This window comes from Mustela nivalis (assembly GCF_964662115.1).
Source record: "Mustela nivalis genome assembly, chromosome: Y".
NCBI classification, from domain to species: Eukaryota; Metazoa; Chordata; class Mammalia; order Carnivora; family Mustelidae; genus Mustela; species Mustela nivalis.
In genome coordinates, this window is record NC_139041.1 from 5,361,994 (window position 1) to 5,379,004 (window position 17,011).

The following is a 17,011-nucleotide window of genomic DNA, read 5'->3' on the forward strand; positions in this document are numbered from 1 at the left end:
GGTTAAGGGCATAGAGTCTGCTTTGATGCATGGTCATTTTTGAAGATTGGGAAGCCTTGTTGGCACCATTTCTGGAGACGCTCGAAGTACTCGTGTCCTCGCTGTGGAAGACTACAGACATGTCTTTGGCACGGTTGCGGGGTTCATTTTGAGCACTCCTTTGGTGGCCATTTTACTGTCAGAAGCACCGTGATAGTGTGGGAGGGCCTGAACCTTGTGCTGTGCTCAGATTTCCTCCCCTGAGGCTTTGCTTGAGGCCTCATTGTTTCTTGGCCTGTCGTGGTTAAGATGGGATGTTGGAAGCTTTCCTTTCTCTGGAGTCCAGAGGACTGGAGCTGGCAGTTACGACCAAACACTACGAACTGGGCCATGGAGAAGGTGACACCAACTCGCTTCACAAACTGCCTTGATTTGAGACCCAAACAGCTCCAGCAGTTTGGGACGGCTTGGTGTCCTCTTGTCCCACCCATGACTACTCCAGCCAAGTGTAGTGATCAGGCGTGGGTTGATGAGGAGTGGTTGCTATGACCTCAAAGCTTTGTGACATCACAGAGGCAGGCTTCACTGAAGCAGCTGTCCCTCCCCTTGCCCTTGGCGTCCTATGGCTTTAGGTACGAATCCCCCGGGAAGGACAGAACAAGAGCCCTCTGTGTCTGATGAAATACTTACGTTGTCTTGGGGGTTAATGTCGCACTTCCCCTTTCTAGACTAAGAGGAAAGAAAATGACGTTCAGTATACCTTCCTTTAAGCCAACATTTCCCCAGATACGGAAAGGTGTCCTATTTCCACTAAAATATCTAGAGAGCTCAAGACACAGGAGACCTGTGTGTATCAACAGTTCTCCGTGGGTTTTGTCATCCTGTGGGTGAGAGCGTCATTTGTCAGCGTCTTTTGCCTATGGGTCAGTGATGAGTAAGGTTGGAAGGTCCCTTATCGAGGAAAAAGGTGAGGGCTTCGATATACAATGCTGTCTGGGGCCTCATCTCCTAGTGTTCCGAAATGCATGGCCAGGGATTAGGGCTCTGTCTCCCTGGTTATCCCTTAATCACCTTTGCAAAGTCTTCGAGGAGACTGACCTTCGTCATCACAGCTAACTCTTAAGGGAGAGGCCTGGACTGCACCCATTATCATTATTAGTTGACTATACTTGTTGTGGTACCGGGTTTAGACACGCAGACCAAGTCTCTTTAGTCAGAATGAAAGGGACGGCCTATACCGATGACTTGCAAAGCACATTGGAGCAGACCTTTGGAGTGAGCCACAATGCCCTTACAAGGACTAGTGGATAAGGAAGGTTCGGTCCATTTTGGCAACACATTATTCCTCAGCCGTTGAAGTGAATGAAACCCTGGACCTTGCCTTAACATGAATGTCCCATGCCCTGCTGATGGGAAATGGAAAAGGCAAGCAGACAAAGGGAAATGTCATATGGCTTCCCACAATATGTGCCTTGGAAGGAATACCTTGGCCCTTCGTAAAGGAAGGGAAAACTGAAAAGCAAGAAGTCAGAGAATGAGACCCACCAGGAGTGACTCAGGACTCTGAGAACCAAGCTGAGGGTTACAGAAAAGACAACTGTTAAAGGGGTGTTAAGGAGTTGTGGCATATATTAGGAGGAGCACTGGGACGTACATGCAAGTAAAGCATCCGTGAATAATCTGTCAAAAACGGATGATGGATGATAGGCGGGCTTTCTCAACAGAACAGCAACAACAACAACAAAAATTCAGAGGAAAACAATGTGGCCCTTTCAAAACCAAAGGAAGTCAGAGGGAGAAAAGGAAAGCATTATATTGTTTATTATCTTTCCTTATTGAAATGACATGGGATTGCTTTACAAAAATGTCCTTCTCTGAATTGTGTCTTTATCCTTGTGACTTAGTCTACCCGCCTCTTCCATCTATGGAATCAATGAGAGGACATGGCAATGCCTTCGCTCAATACCTAGAAGAGTGGCCCAGGAAAATGACTTGGACCTGGCCTTCTGTGTGTTGGCAGGTGTTGGATTTCTGATTCAAATGCTTCAGTCACTACTAGAGAGCTGAGATTTAGTAGCTTTCCTGACCTAATCTTGAGAGTTGCTATGTGTCTGATAATTTATCCTCTTCTCTCCGGTCTTGAATTTGCTAGCATAAATGTGTGGATGTGTCTCTTAGGTTATTCTTTTTTCCTTTCTACAAGTTCTCAAGTTGTTTTATACTTTCAGCTGTGTCCTTGTCTCCCTGTTTATACCAGTAATGGCTTCCGCAGTTTGTTCATGATTAAGACACTGAATTGTGAGATCTTCTGATTTTTTTTCTATTGGTTTGTTTGTATTTCCTTTATTTAGATAACAATATGTATGATTTCATTTTTTCTGTTAACTTTGGAATTTGGTTCTTCTTCTTCTTGTTCCTTCAGGATTGAGGTAGGTTGCTTTACTTTTTTTTTTTTTTTGGGTGTTTTTAAATTTTGGAAATGCACACATTAGCCCTATATGGTTTCCCCTTAAAATGTTTTGGCATCACCCCATAAGATTCTTGACATTTCTTTGTTCATAACTCTTTCTGTTTTTCCTTTGGATTTTCTTTCTTGCATTCATTGCTAGTGCGTGAGTGTGTTGTGTTTTCCAACTTTTAGTGTCTGGCTGTATGTCCAATTTGAAAGTGATATCTTCCCGTTTTCCTACCTTTATGATCATAAGTGCACAGGATAGGTTTAGATTTCTCTTCCATGAATTATGACTGGATTTGGACTCGAGCCCATGACCTGTGATATACAAAGTTCGGTCTGCTTGGGAAGAACATATCTTATGCTCCTCAGATATGCAATCTTACTCATGGATCCCCAAAGTTCAGGAGGTCTAGAGAGCCAATGTGGACGTCTGTTATTCCTTACTAACTTTCCATCCAGATGTCTGTGCTGTGCTTAAGGTAGATATCATAGTCCCCAACAATATTGGATTAAAGTCCCCATCTCCCTTCCTCTCTGTTCATATGCTTCCAACGTTTAGATACACCCATGTTTTTGGTGTATATGTTGGCAATTCTTCCAGGTTTCTTGTGTTTGGATGCTTCATCAAGACAAAACACCTTCTGCTAATCTCTTGTCTCGGAGGCATAAAATCGCTCCATTTGACGTAGGCACAATCACATTGGCTCTCTTCCCCTTGGCAATTATGTAACCTATGTCTTCCCAATATCTTCGCTTTCAAGCCATATGTATCTTTATATTCGAAGGAAATTTCCTATTGTCAACAGAAGGTCGAGCTTTTTAATATTTTTGTTTTCTTATGGATCTTTTTTGCCTTTTTTTTTTTAATTTGGTGATTTCAAGCACTCTTATGAAGTGTTTGTATTGTCGGTAGACTTTAATCCTGAATACTGAATAAATTATTGATAGGTAAGTAGTTCACATTCTCATTTCGGTTGGCTTCTGACTTGGATTCTCTTTGCATTTCCCCTTTATGGTATTTTCTTTGAGGTTGCTTCCTTAATGTGATTCTGACTTCCTCTCCCTCATTTCTGTGTCTTATCTGTGAGTGTGTTCAGGTGTGTGCATGTGCCAGTGTTAATGTGTGTGTGGTCTGTGTGTGTTTCACATAATACTTATAATTAAATTTCAAGAGATAAGAATTCGGTCTCTTAAGGATAGCAACTGAATTTGAGATGCCTTGAAAAATCACATTCCATTCATTTCGGAACATCTTCTGCAAGAGATGTCATCTATTTTCCTCTTCGAAAAACACATATTCTCACAAAACTGTCTTCAAACAAACACCAAATTTTTGTGCCTCATAAGAGTAGATTTTTTGTCCCTATACCCCTTGCTTTTTCATATGTTTCTTGACTGTCTTGAGGCAGTGAAATCTTCTGGTTTTTGTCCTTCTGAGACAAACAATATATTTGTTTTCTTTCTGAGAATGGTAGATCTGATGAAGCCCAATGGTCTCCGCAACCCTGCCACATGAGACATGTGGAAGAATTCATTCTGGCTTATGTCTTAGTAAGAATTTGCAGTGACATGTAGGACAGTGAGATGGTAGTAGTGTCTAATAACCTCGTGTTTGTCTTCAGCCATGAAAGCAACAAAAAGAAGACAACATAAACTGCAACGGGGTGGATATTGACCTGAAGCCTACAAAGTAATCTCCACAGCGAAGAAAATGAAAGTCGCAGAGACTAAGGGAGAAGATTCGAGACATGGCTCAGTGGAGATTTGTGTGGTTCATGCATCAGAGGGCAGAGATGCCATTCAAAGGACAAAGGCACAGGAAAGCAGGGCTCACTGGGAACCCACAAGGAACCTGTATCCCAGTGCCATGGGCTGTTATGAGCATATGCCCTAAAGGGCACAAGTTCTTGAAACACATGTCATGAGGGTTAGATTTTTCAAATCAGCAGGCTTGGCAGACAACGGCCCGAAAGAACACCACGTTTTTCCTGCAGGACACCAACAAGCAACCAGGTGCAGACAGCCTGGAGACAATGGTCAGAGACAATACCAGAGAAGCAGTGGGAAGATGGTGGTACCTGGCAGTGCATCCATGAGAGGCAGTGTTTGTGGAAATGACTCAATGGGGGCATAAGAAATTTTGGGCTCTCTCACCAGCAGCATCAAGGCGGAGATATTGGCCAAGAAGGACAGTGAGGACATTTGCTGTCAAGCCTGCCAACACGAAATCACAACCATGGAACACTTGGAGGACTGCCTTTCTCAGCCCAGGATGCTTAGTCCATGGATAACAGACTCTCCCATTGGGCACGAGAAGAAAGCCTTGACCACATGCTCTCTTCTGAACACAGAATTCTGCAGGCCTGCATTCTTTTGAGCTGGTGGAATGTATCCTTTCACAGGCACATCAGAGCCCACCTATGTAAACCTCAGCATATTCATCCCGGACCAAAAACACATCAAACATCAGGAAAAAAGGGCCCTAGCAATTGACTGGTCTAAAGGAAGGGTTTAGATGTACACAACAGCAGATGGAATGAATGCCATACATATACACAAACACACACACACACACACACACACACACACACACACACACACCAAAATCCCTTAATGGTCAGCCCTTGGTCACTCCGGGATCTCATCTTTATAAAGAAATTAACCTCAGGATCGAAGACAGAATGAGATATTCAAATACGGAGAGGAATACAGAGACCTAGATCCAAGGCAAAGATGGAAGAATCAACTGATGCCAAGGTAAAAGAACAAGAAATTATCAAGGCTAGGCAATCGGAGTGAAATCTCTACATATAAAAAGCCTAAGGGGTTTGAAAGCAGCGGCCTGGATACTCCTGTACATCAGAAAACATAGAAGATATCAGAGAGTCTCAAACCACAAAGATAAAACTGAAAATATAAAAGAACATAAAGAGCTACTGAAGAGAAGATTGGTAGGAGACTGGATGCAATGTCTGGGAACATGGCAGAAGTGGAGGATTCAATTAGTGACCGGGAAGAACAAGCCTAGAGAATAAGGAAGCAAATATTTGAGAGTAGGCAAAATGATGGAACATGACAAGGAATTTAGGGAATCAAAACTCCAAGGAATTGAAAGAGGTGCCTCTTGTAGGAGAAGTAAGAGTGAGAGAAAGAAAAGAGGGCTGAACATGGATTTGAGAAATCGGGGCTGAAAATGAACCTCATCTGGGAGCAGGAACAGAAGTCCAGAATAAGAGGCACAGGTGATTCTCATCAACTTATACAGAAGCAGAGCGCCAAATGACATTGTGTAATTCCCCCTATAAAATCTAGGCATGGAGGAATTCTCTTATGGCAAATAGGCATGGGAGAATAGTTTGTCCATAGCCCAGTCACTGACTTCAAGAGGAAAAGCTATACAAGCTCTCAAAGCAGGCCTGATAGTTCAAGCAACACCAGCCCAAGACAAAACCTTATCCCCTGCATTTCTGAACAATGACAGAGCAGTGGTTCGTGTCTAGAAACAGGAGGTATTTGGAAGTCAATGGTTGGGTCCCGGGTTGTGTCCATCAGTTCAGAAGTGGCCTTCAGATCAACTCATGATTCCAGAGTCTTGGCATTGATTCTGTTCTCAGGTTCTCTGCTCAGGGGCAAATAAGCTTCTCCCTCTCCAGCTCCACCCCCTCACTGTGATCTCCCTGCCTCTCTGTCCAATATGTGCATGTACATATATTGGCAAGAAAACAAAAACAAAACCAGGCACAATAATTGACGACGGCCAGAGGATGTTTTATTGAATTTGGACCTAGGTTCCTATGGAGGGTAGCCAGGTACAGAGAACCTCCCACCATCCTAAAATGCCCGACCTTCTCTCGGAGCTCCCTCGTTCAATCTCCTGCTCTTTGTCTTTCTGGATCTCCTCACCAACATGCAGCATCCGCTGTCTGTCATGCTATACTGACCCCTTGTTAACACATTGTGCATCCTCTGGGGGCTCCATTTGAACATGCCCATCTTCCACAAGAGGCACTGTTTTCTTATCGCATGTAACCATTTGGGGGATGGTCATGAGAGGGTGAAGGCTGGCTTGTGCTGCCACACCTCCATGCAGTTCCACAGAGGGTAGCTGCTCCACCCTGAGGGAGTGCTCAAGGTTCTTCCACATTCGAATCCTCTTCAATGCGTCTTTTTGGACATACATGTTGTCTTCCTGAAACGGGTTCGGAAGTCTTTCAGATGGCTTCACTTGGGCTATGGGTCTCTTCCAACATGCTCTCTGTTGGCTCCTGTGGACTCCAAGAACATGAGTCTGTCCTGGACCTAAGGTTCTAGGGTGTAGAGTCTGCCTTGGATGCATGGTCTTTTTGGAAGATTGGAAGGCCTTGTTGGCACTGTTTCTGGAGTTGCTCGCGGTACTCTAGTACTCCCTGTTGAACTCCAGACATGTCTTTGACCATGTTGCAGGAGTTCACTTTGAGCTTTCCTTGGGTTGCCCTCTCTTTGTTCAGAAGCTCCAAGATTCGGTGCAAGGGCCTACCCTTACAAAGGCCAGGATTTCCTCCACTGAGGCTTTGCTTGCAGTCTGATTGATTCTTGGCCTATCCTGGTTAAGATGGAATGAGGGATTCTTGCCTTTCGCCAGAGTCCAGTGGGCTGGTGCTGAGAGTCACGACCAACACTGCGAATTCGTCCATGAAGAAAGTAAAACCGACTCGCTTCATAAACTGCCTGGGTGAGAGACCCAGGCGGCTCCAAGGGTTTGGGACGGCTTGGGGTCCTCTTGGCCCAGCCAAGACTACTCTAGTCAAGTGTTGTGATGCGGTGTGGGTTAATGAGGAGTGGTTGAAATGACATCAAAGCTTTGTGACATCACAGATGCTGGCTTCACTGAAGCAGCTATCCCTCTCCCATGACCTTGGTGTCCTATGGCTTTAGGTAGGAAGCCCCGAGAAGGACAGAACAAGAGCCCTCTGAGCTTGAGCAAGAACCCAGGTTGTCTTGTGTGTTAATGTCCCTCTTCCATTTTCTAGACAAAGAGGAAAGGATATGACATTCAGTATACCTTATTTAAGCCAACATTTCCCCAGAGACGGCAAGGTGTCCTATTTACACTACAGTTTCTAGAGATCAAGACACAGTGAGGCCTCATGGATATCAACAGCTCTCCATGGGGTTTGTCATCCTGTGGGTGAGAGCGACCTTTTTCAGCGTCTTTTGCATATGTGTCAGTGATGACTAAGGGACAGAATCCCCTCTTCAAAGAAAAAGGTGAGGATATCAATATATGGTGCTGTCTGTGGCCTGTCTACCTGGCTTTCCCTTAAACCCCTTTGCAAAGTGTTTGAGGTAAGTGACAATCTGCATTAGAATTATCTCTAAGGAAGAGGCCTGGACCACACCCATGGTTATTATTAGTTAACTGTACTTGTTGTGGTAATGGGTATAGATATGTTTACCAAGTCACTTTAGTCAGATGGAAAGGGACGGCCTATATTGATGGCTTGCAAGGGCCACTCGAGCAGATCTTTAGAGTGAGCCACAATGCTCTTGCAGGACTAGTGGATAAGGAAGGTTTAGCCTATTTTGGCAGCACAGTATTACTCAGCCGTGGAGGAAAATGAACCCCTGGACCTTGCCTTGACATAAATGTCCCATGCTTTGCTGATGTGAAATCGAAATGGCAAGCAGACAAAGGGAAATATCATATAGCTTCCCACAATATATGCCTCCAGAGGAATACCTTTGCCCTTAGTAAAGGAAGGGAAAACTGAAGGGAAAGATGTCAGAAAAGGAGACCCACCCTTAGTGACTCAGGACCATGATAACCAAGCTGAGGGTTACAGAAAAGAGACGCTTGCAGCGAATGAGGGTACTGTTAATGGGTATTCAGGAGTTGTGGCATATATTAGGAGAAGCACTAGGTCGTAATGCAACTAAAGTATCCGTGAATATTCTGTCAAAAACGGATGATGGATGATAGGCAGGATTTCTCTACAGAAGAGCAACAACAACAATAACAATTCAGAGAAAAATAATCTGGCCCTTTCAAAACCAAGAGAAGGCACAAGGAGAAAAGGAAAGAATTATTTTTTATTTATCTTTCCTTATTGAAATGGCATAGGATTTGTTTTCTTAAAATCTCCTTAACTGAATTGGGTCTTTATCCTTGTAAATTGGAGTCTACCCGACTCTTCCGTCTCTGGAATCAATGAGAAGACAGGACAATGCCTTCACTAAATACCTAGAAGAGTGGTCCAGGAAAATGCCTTGAACCTGGCCTTCTGTGTGTTGGCAGGTGTTGGATTACTGCTTCAAATGCTTCAGTCAATACTAGAGGGCTGAGATTTCGTAGGTTTCCTTACCTAACCTTGGGAGTTTCTATGTGTCTGGGAACCTCTCTCAGTTCTTGGATTTGTTAGCATAAATGTGTGGATGTGTCTCTTTGTTTATTCTTTTTTTTTTCTACCAGTTGTCATGTGGTTTCATACTTTCAGCTGTGTTCTTGTCTCCCTGTTTTATCCCAGTAATGTCTCCTGTGGTTTGTTCATGTTTTCAAAACTGAAGTGTGAGATCTACTGATTTTTTTTTCCTATTGGTTGGTTTGTGTTTTCTTTAATTTGATAATCACATGTATGATTTCATTTTTTCTCTTAACTCTGGAATTCGGTTCTTCTTCTTGTTCCTTCAGGCATCCAGTTAGGTTGCTTTTTTTTTTTTTTTTTCGGTGTATTTAAGTTTTGGAAATGCACGCATTTAACCCTATATAGTTTCCCCATAAAATGTTTTGGCATCATCCCATGAGTTTCTTGACGTTCCATTTCATGGCTCTTTCTGCTTTTCCTTTGGATTTACTTTCTTGCATTCATTGCTCCTTCGTGAGTGTGTTGTGTTTTCCAACTTTTAGTGTCTGGATGTTTTTCCAATTTGAAAGTAATATCTTTCTGTTTTCATACGTTTGTGATCATAAGTGCGCATGATAGCTTTTTAATTCTCTTCCCTGAATTATGACTGGATTTGGACTTGAGCTCATGACCTTTGATAGACAAAGTTAGGTATGCCCCTGGGAAGAACATATCTTATTGTTCTCTGAGATACAATCTTCCTCATGGATTCCCAAAGTTCAGGTATTCTAGTGAGCCCATGGGGACGTCTGTTATTCCTTACCGCCTTTCCATCCAGATGATCTGTCCTGAGCTTAACGTGCATATCATAGTCACGAACAATATTGGATTAAAGACAGCATCTCTCTTCCTGTCTGTTCATAGGCTTCCAACGTTTAGATACACCCTTGTTCGTGGTGTATATGTTGGCAATTTTTCCAGGTTTTTGATGTTTGGATGCTCCATCAAGACAGAACACCTTCTGATAATCTTTTGTCTCTCGAACGTATAAAATACATCTAGCTGACTTAGGCACAATCATTTTGGCTCTCTTCTCCTTGGCAATAGCATTAGATACGTCTTCCTAATTTCTTCACTTTCAGGCTATGTGTATCTTTATAGCCGAAGGATATATCCTATGGGCAACAGAGGTCGAGTTGTTTAATATTTGTTGTTTTCTTATGGATCTTTTCTGTCTTTTTTTTTTTTTTTTTTTGTAATTTCAATGACTTCTACAAAGTGGTTGTTTGGGAGACTTTAATCCTGAATGCTGAATGAATTTTTGCTTGGTAAGTAGTTCACTTTGTAATTTCTATTGGCTTCTGACTAGGATTCTCTTTGCCTTTCTCCTTTATGGTATTTTCTCTGTGGTTACTTCATTAGTGCGATCTCACTTCCTCTACATATTTTGCGTATCTTATCTGTATGTGTGTGTTCGTGTGTGTGTGTGCATGTGCATGTGTTAATGTGTGTGTGGTCTGTGTGTGTTTCACATACACTTACTATTAAATTTCAAGATAGGAATTCGGTCTCTTATGGATAACAATTCAATTTGACATGCCCTGAAAACTCACATTCCATCTGTTTCAGGAACAACCCCTGCAAGGAATATCATCTTTTGTCCTCTCCAATAAACACGTATTCTCACAAAACGGCCTTCAAATAAACACCACATTTTGGGTGACTCATTAGAGTCTTATTGTTTGTCTCTATACCTCTTGCTTTTTAATATATTTCGTGACTGTCACAAGGGAGTGAAATGGTCTGTTGTTTTTAGGAGAATGATAGATGTGAGGAAGCCCAATGCTCTCCATAACACTGCCACATGAGGGGAGTGGAGGAATTCATTCTTGCTTATGTGTCAATAAGAATATGCGGTAACTTGAAGAACAGTGAGATGGTAGTAGTGTCTAATAACCTCGAGCTTGTCTACAACTATGAAGGCAACAGGAAGATGACCACAACAACTGCAACGGAGTGGAAATTGACTTGAAGCCTACAAAATAAAGTTCACATATAAAGAGAAAGGTAGCCACAGAGTCTATGAGAGAAGGTTGGAGACATTGCTCATGGCAGATTTGGGTGGTTCGTTAATCAGAGGGCAGTGATCCCATGCAGAGGACAAAGTTACAGGAGAGCAGGGCACACTGGGAACCCAGAAAAAACCTGTTTCCTAGTGCCATTGGCTGTGAAGTGCACATGGTCTGAAGGGTACGAGTTCTGAACAACACAAGGCTTGACGGTGGGAGTTTTCAGATCAACAGGCTTAGCAGACATCAACTCGGAAAAACACCATCTTTTTCCTGCATAGGAAACCAACAAGCAGACAGCCTGGAGACCATGATCAGAGACAATACCAGGAGACGCAGTGTGAAGATGGTGGGTCCTGTCAGTGCATCCTGTGAAATACAATGTTTGTGGCAATGTCTCAATGGGGACATAATAAATTTTGGGCTATCGCACCAGCGAAATCAAGACCAAGCTACTGGCCAAGCAGGAATGTGAGGACATTTGCTGCCTAGCTTGCCAACACGAAATCCAATCCGTGGATCACTTGGAGGACTGTCTTCCTCAGTCCAAGTTGCTTAGTCCTAGGAGAACAGATTCTCCCATAGGGGAAAAGAAGAAAGCCTTGACCACATGCTCTCTTCTGAACACAGCATTCTGCAGGCCTGCATTCAGCTGAGTTGGTGGAATGTCTCCTTTCACAAGCACACCAGAGCCCACCGACGTAAACTTCAGCATATTCAACCTGTACACCAAACACATCAAACGGCAGGCCACTACAGAGACACTACAGATGACTGGCCTCAAGGACAGAGTCTGCCACAACACACAGTGGATGGCATGCATGCCACACACATGTAAACACAAACACACACACTCGACAAACCTTAAAGTCTAGTCCGTGGTCACTCCAGGATCTCTCTTCCTAAAGAAATTATTCTCAGTTTAGAAAACAGAATGCGTTTTTCGAATACAGATCAGAGACAGAGAAATAGATCCAAACAAAAAATGGAAGAATCAATTGATGCCAAGAAAAAAAGAACAAGAAATGATCACGGCTAGGCAATCAGAGTGAAACCTCTATATAGAACTCGCCCAGTGGTGTATTGAAAGCAGCGGCCTGGATACTCCCTGTCCATCCGAAAACATAGAAGATATCAGAGAGTCTCGAACCACATAGATAAAACTGATAAAGATAAAAAAAAAAAAACATAAATAGCTCCTGAAGAGAAGATTGGTTGGAGACTGGATGCTAAGTATGGGAACATGGCATAATTGGAAGATCCAAATAGTGACTGAGAAGAATAGGCCTAGAAAATAAGAAAGCAAATTCTAAGAGAAAAGGCAGAATGATGGAACATGATACTGAGCTTAGGGAATCATCATCTGCAAGGAATTGAAAGAGGTGCTCTTGTAGGAGACGTAAAAGTGATAAAAGAAAAGAGGTATGAACATGGATTTGAGAAATCAGAGTCGAAAATGACCCTCATCTGGTAGCAGAAACAGAGGTCCAGAATCAGAGGTCCAGAGGACTCTCATCTCCTTTCACAGCAACAGAGCACCAAAAGACATAGTGTCATTCCCCCTGGAAAATCTAGGCATGGAGGAATATTTTTTGGCAATAGTCATGGGTGAATAGTTTGTTCATAGCCCAGTCACTGACTTCAAGAGGAAAAGCTATACCAGCTCTCTAAGCAGGCCAGGATAGCTCAAGCAACACCATCCCAAGCCAAAATCCTTATCCTCTGCATTTTTGAAAAATGACAGAGCAGCTCTCTTGTCTAGAACCAGGAGGTACTCAGACGTTAATGGTTGAGTCCCAGGTTGTATCGATCAGACCAGAGGCGGACTTCAGATCAACTCAGGATTCCAGGGTCTTGGTATCGAATATGGTCTGTTTCTCTGCTCAGGAGCAAGTAAGCTTCTCCCTCTCCAGTTCCACACCCTGATAAGTATCTCTATGCCTCTCTGTCCAATACGAGCATGTGCTTAGTTGTACAGGATAACAAAGACAAAACCAGTGAACAATAATTGACTGGGTCCTGAAGATGTTTTATTGAATTTGGACCTAGGTTCCATGGAGGGCAGCCAGGTACAGAGAAACTCCCACCATCCTAAAATGCCCGACATTCGCTCAGAGCTCCCTTGTTCATTCTCCTGTTCTTTGACTTCTTGGATCTCCTCACCAACTCGCAGCATCCGCTGTCTGTCATTCTGTACTAACCCCTTGTTGACACATTATGCATCCTATCGGGGCTCCTAGGAACATGCCCATTTTCCGCAAGAGGCACTGTTTTCTTATCGCATGTAACCATTTGAGGGATGGTTATGAGAGGGTAAAGACAGGCTTGTGCTGCCACATCTCTATGCAGTGCCACAGAGGGTAGCTGCTCCACCCTGAATGCTCAAGGTTCCTCCACATTCGAAACCTCTTCAATGCGTCCTTTTCTACATATATTTTGTCCTCCTCTAACGGGCACGGAAGTCTTTCAGATGGCTTCACTTGGCTATGGGTCTCTTCCAACATGCTCTCCGTGTCTCCTGTGGACTCCAAGTACATGAGTGAATCCTGGACCTAAGGTTCTAGGGTGTGAAGTCTGCCTTGGATGCCTGGTCATTTTGGAAGATTGGGACGCCTTGTTGGCACCGTATCTGGAGATGCTCCAGGTCTCGTTCCTCACCTTGGAAGACTCCAGACATGTCTTTGGCATGGTTGCGGGTGTTCACTTTGAGCTTTCATTGAGTGGCCCTGATGGAATGAGGGATGCTTGCCTTTTTCCAGAGTCCAGAGGGCTGGTGCTGAAAATCACGAGCAAACTTTAGGAAATGGGCCTTGGGGAAGGTGACACTGACTCGTGTCGCAAACTGCCTTGGTGAGAGACCCAGGCGGCTGCAGTGGTTTGGGACGGCTTTTGGTCCTCTTGCCCACCCATGACTACTATAGAAAAGTGTACTGATCAGGCAAGGGTTGATGAGGAGTGGTTGCTACAACCTCAAAGCTTTGTAACATCACAGATGCTGGAATCACTTAAGCAGCTGTCCCTCTCCCATGAACTTGGTGTCCTATGGCTTTAGGTAGGAAGCCCCGGGAAGGACAGAACAACAGCCCTCTGAGCCCAAACAAGAACTCAGGTTGTCTGGTGGGATAATGTCCCACTTCCCCTTTCTAGAGACAAAGAGGAAAGAAAATGACATTTAGTATACCTTCATTTAGGCCACCATTTCCGCAGAGATGTAAAACTGTCCAAGTTCCACTACTATTTCTAGAGATCTCAAGAAACAGTGAGGACTCGCGGGTATGAGCAGCTCTCCATGGGGTTTGCCATCCTGTGGGTGAGAGCATCCTTTTTCAGCATCTTTTGCCTATGGGTCAGTGATGACTAAGGGACGGAAATTCCCTTTTCGAGGGAAAAGGTGAGGGCATCGATATATGGTGCTGTCTGTGGCCTCGTCTCCTAGTGCTCTGAAACACGCTGCTAAGGGATTAGGCCTCTGTCTACCTGGCTTTCGCTTAAAGTGCTTTGCAAAGTCTGCGAAGAGGGTGACATTCTGCTCAGAGCTCACATTTAAGGAAGAGGCCTGGGCCGCACCCATTGTCATCATTAGTTAACTGTACTTGTTGTTGTAATGCGTATAGACATGTTGACCAAGTCTGTTTAGTCAGAAGAAAAGGGATGGCCTATACTGATGGCTTGCTAGGCCCATTCGAACAGACCTTTGGAGTGAGCCACAATGCCCTTGCAAGGAGTAGTGTATCAGGAAGTTTGAGTCCATTTCGGTACCACAGTACTCCTCATCCATCAAAGTGAATGAACTCCTCGACCTTGCCTTGACATGAATGTTCCATGCCTGGCTGATGGGAAATGGAAAAGGCAAGCTGACGAAGGGAAATATATGGCTTCCCACAATATGTGCCTCGGGAGGAATACCTTGGCCCTTAGTAATAGAAGGGAATACTGAAGGTCAGAATTCAGAGAAGGAGACCTGCCAAGAGTGAATCAGAACTCTGAGAACCAAGTTGAGGGTTACAGAAAAGAGAACTGCTTAAGGGGTGTTCAGGAGTTGTGGGATATATTAGAGGGAGAACTAGGACATATATGTAACTAGCATCCGTGAATACTCTGTCAGAAATAGATGATTGAATAGGCAGGCTTTCTCAACAGAACAGCAACAACAACAAAAATTCAGAGGAAATCATTCTGGCCCTCTCAAAACCAAAGTAAGTCACAGGGAGAAAAGGAAAGAATTATATTGTTTATTATCTTTCCTTATTGAAATGACATGAGATTGCTTTACTAAAATGTCCTTATCTGAATTGGGTCCTTATCCTTGTGATTTAGAATCTACGTGCCTTTTCCATCTCTGGAATCTATGAGAGGAAATGACAATGCCTTCACTAAATACCTAGAAGAGTGGCCCAGGAAAATGACTTTGACCTGTCCTTCTGTGTGTTGGCAGGTGTTGGATTACTGCTTCAAACGCTTCAGTCAATACTAGAGAGCTGAGTATTTGTAGGTTTCCTGACATAATCTTGGGAGTTTCTATGTTTCTGGGAATTTACCCTTTTCTCTCAGTTCTGGGATTGCTAGCATAAATGTGTGGATGTGCCTCTTAGGTTATTCTTTTTTCCTTGCTACCAGTTGTCCTGTGGTTTCATACTTGCAAATGTGTGCTTGTCTCCCTGTTTTATCCCAGTAATGTCTTCTGAGGTTTTTTCGTGTTTTCAAAACTGAAGTGTGAGATCTCCTGAATTTTTCCTTTTGGTTTGTTTGTATTTTCTTAATTTTGATAATCACATGTATGATTTCAATATTTCTGTTAACTTTGGAGTTCGATTTTCTTCATCTTGTTCCTTCAGTCATCCAGTTAGGTGGGTTTCTTTATTGGTGTTTTTAAATTTTGGAAATGCATGCCTTTAACCCTATATGGTTTCCCCATAAAATGTTTTGGCATCATACATTAAGTTTCTTAACAACCCTTTGTTCATGTCTCTTTCTGCTTTTCCTTTGGATTATCTTTCTTGCATTCATTGCTAGTTCTTGAGTGTGTTGTGTCTTCCAACTTTTAGTGTCTGGCTTTATTTCCAATTTGAAAGTGATATCTTCCTGTTTTCATACCTTCGTGATCATAAGTGCACAGGATAGGTTTTGACTTCTCTTCATGAATTACGAATGGATTTGGACTCGAGCTCATGACCTGAGATAGACAAAGGTAGGTCTGCCGCTGGGAAGAACATATCTTAATGTCCTCAGAAACGCAATGTTACTCATGGATGCCCAAAGTTCAGGTGGTCTCGAGAGCCCATGTGGACGTCTGTTATTCCTTAGCACCTTCCTATTCGGAGGATCTTTCCTGTGCCTCACGTGGATATCATAGTTCCCAACATTATTGGATTAAAGTCGCCATCTCCCTTATTCTCTGTTAATAGGCTTCCAATGTTTAGATACACCCTTGTTCGTGGTGTATATGTTGGCAATTCTTCTAGGTTTCAGTTGTTATGATGCTCCATCAAGACAAAACAACTTCCGCTAATCTTTTGTCTCTCAAAGGCATAAAATCACTCTCGCCTACTTAGGCACAAACACTTTGGCTCTCTTCTCCTTGGCAAGAGCATAACATACGTCTTCCCAATTTCTTCACTTGATAGCTATTAATTTCTTTATAGTCGAAGAAAATCTCCTACGGTCAACAGAAGGTCGAGCTTGTTTAATATTTGTTTTTTTTTCTTATGAATCGTTTCTAGCTTTTTTGTTTGTTTTTGAATTTCAACCACTCCTACAAAGTGTTTGTAATGACAGAAGACTTTAGTCCTTAATACTGAATGAATTTTTGATAGGTAATACCTCACTTTCTCATTTCGGTTGGATTCTCACTTGGATTCTATTTGCCTTTCCCCTGTATGATATTTTATTTGGATTTGCTTCATTAGTACGATTCCTCCCTTCCTACCCACCTTTTGCATGTCTTATCCTTTTGTGTGTTTGTGTGTGAGCATTGCATGTGTTAATGTGTGTGTGGTCTGTGTGTGTTTCACATAACACTTATTATTAAAATATGAGTGATAGGAATTTGGTCTCTTATGTGTAGCAATTCAATTTGACATGCCTTGAAAACTCACATTCCATCAGTTTCAGGAAAATCTCCTGCAAGGAATGTCATCTCTTGTCCTCTTCGAGAAACAAGTGTTCTCACAAACTGCCTTCAAACAAAC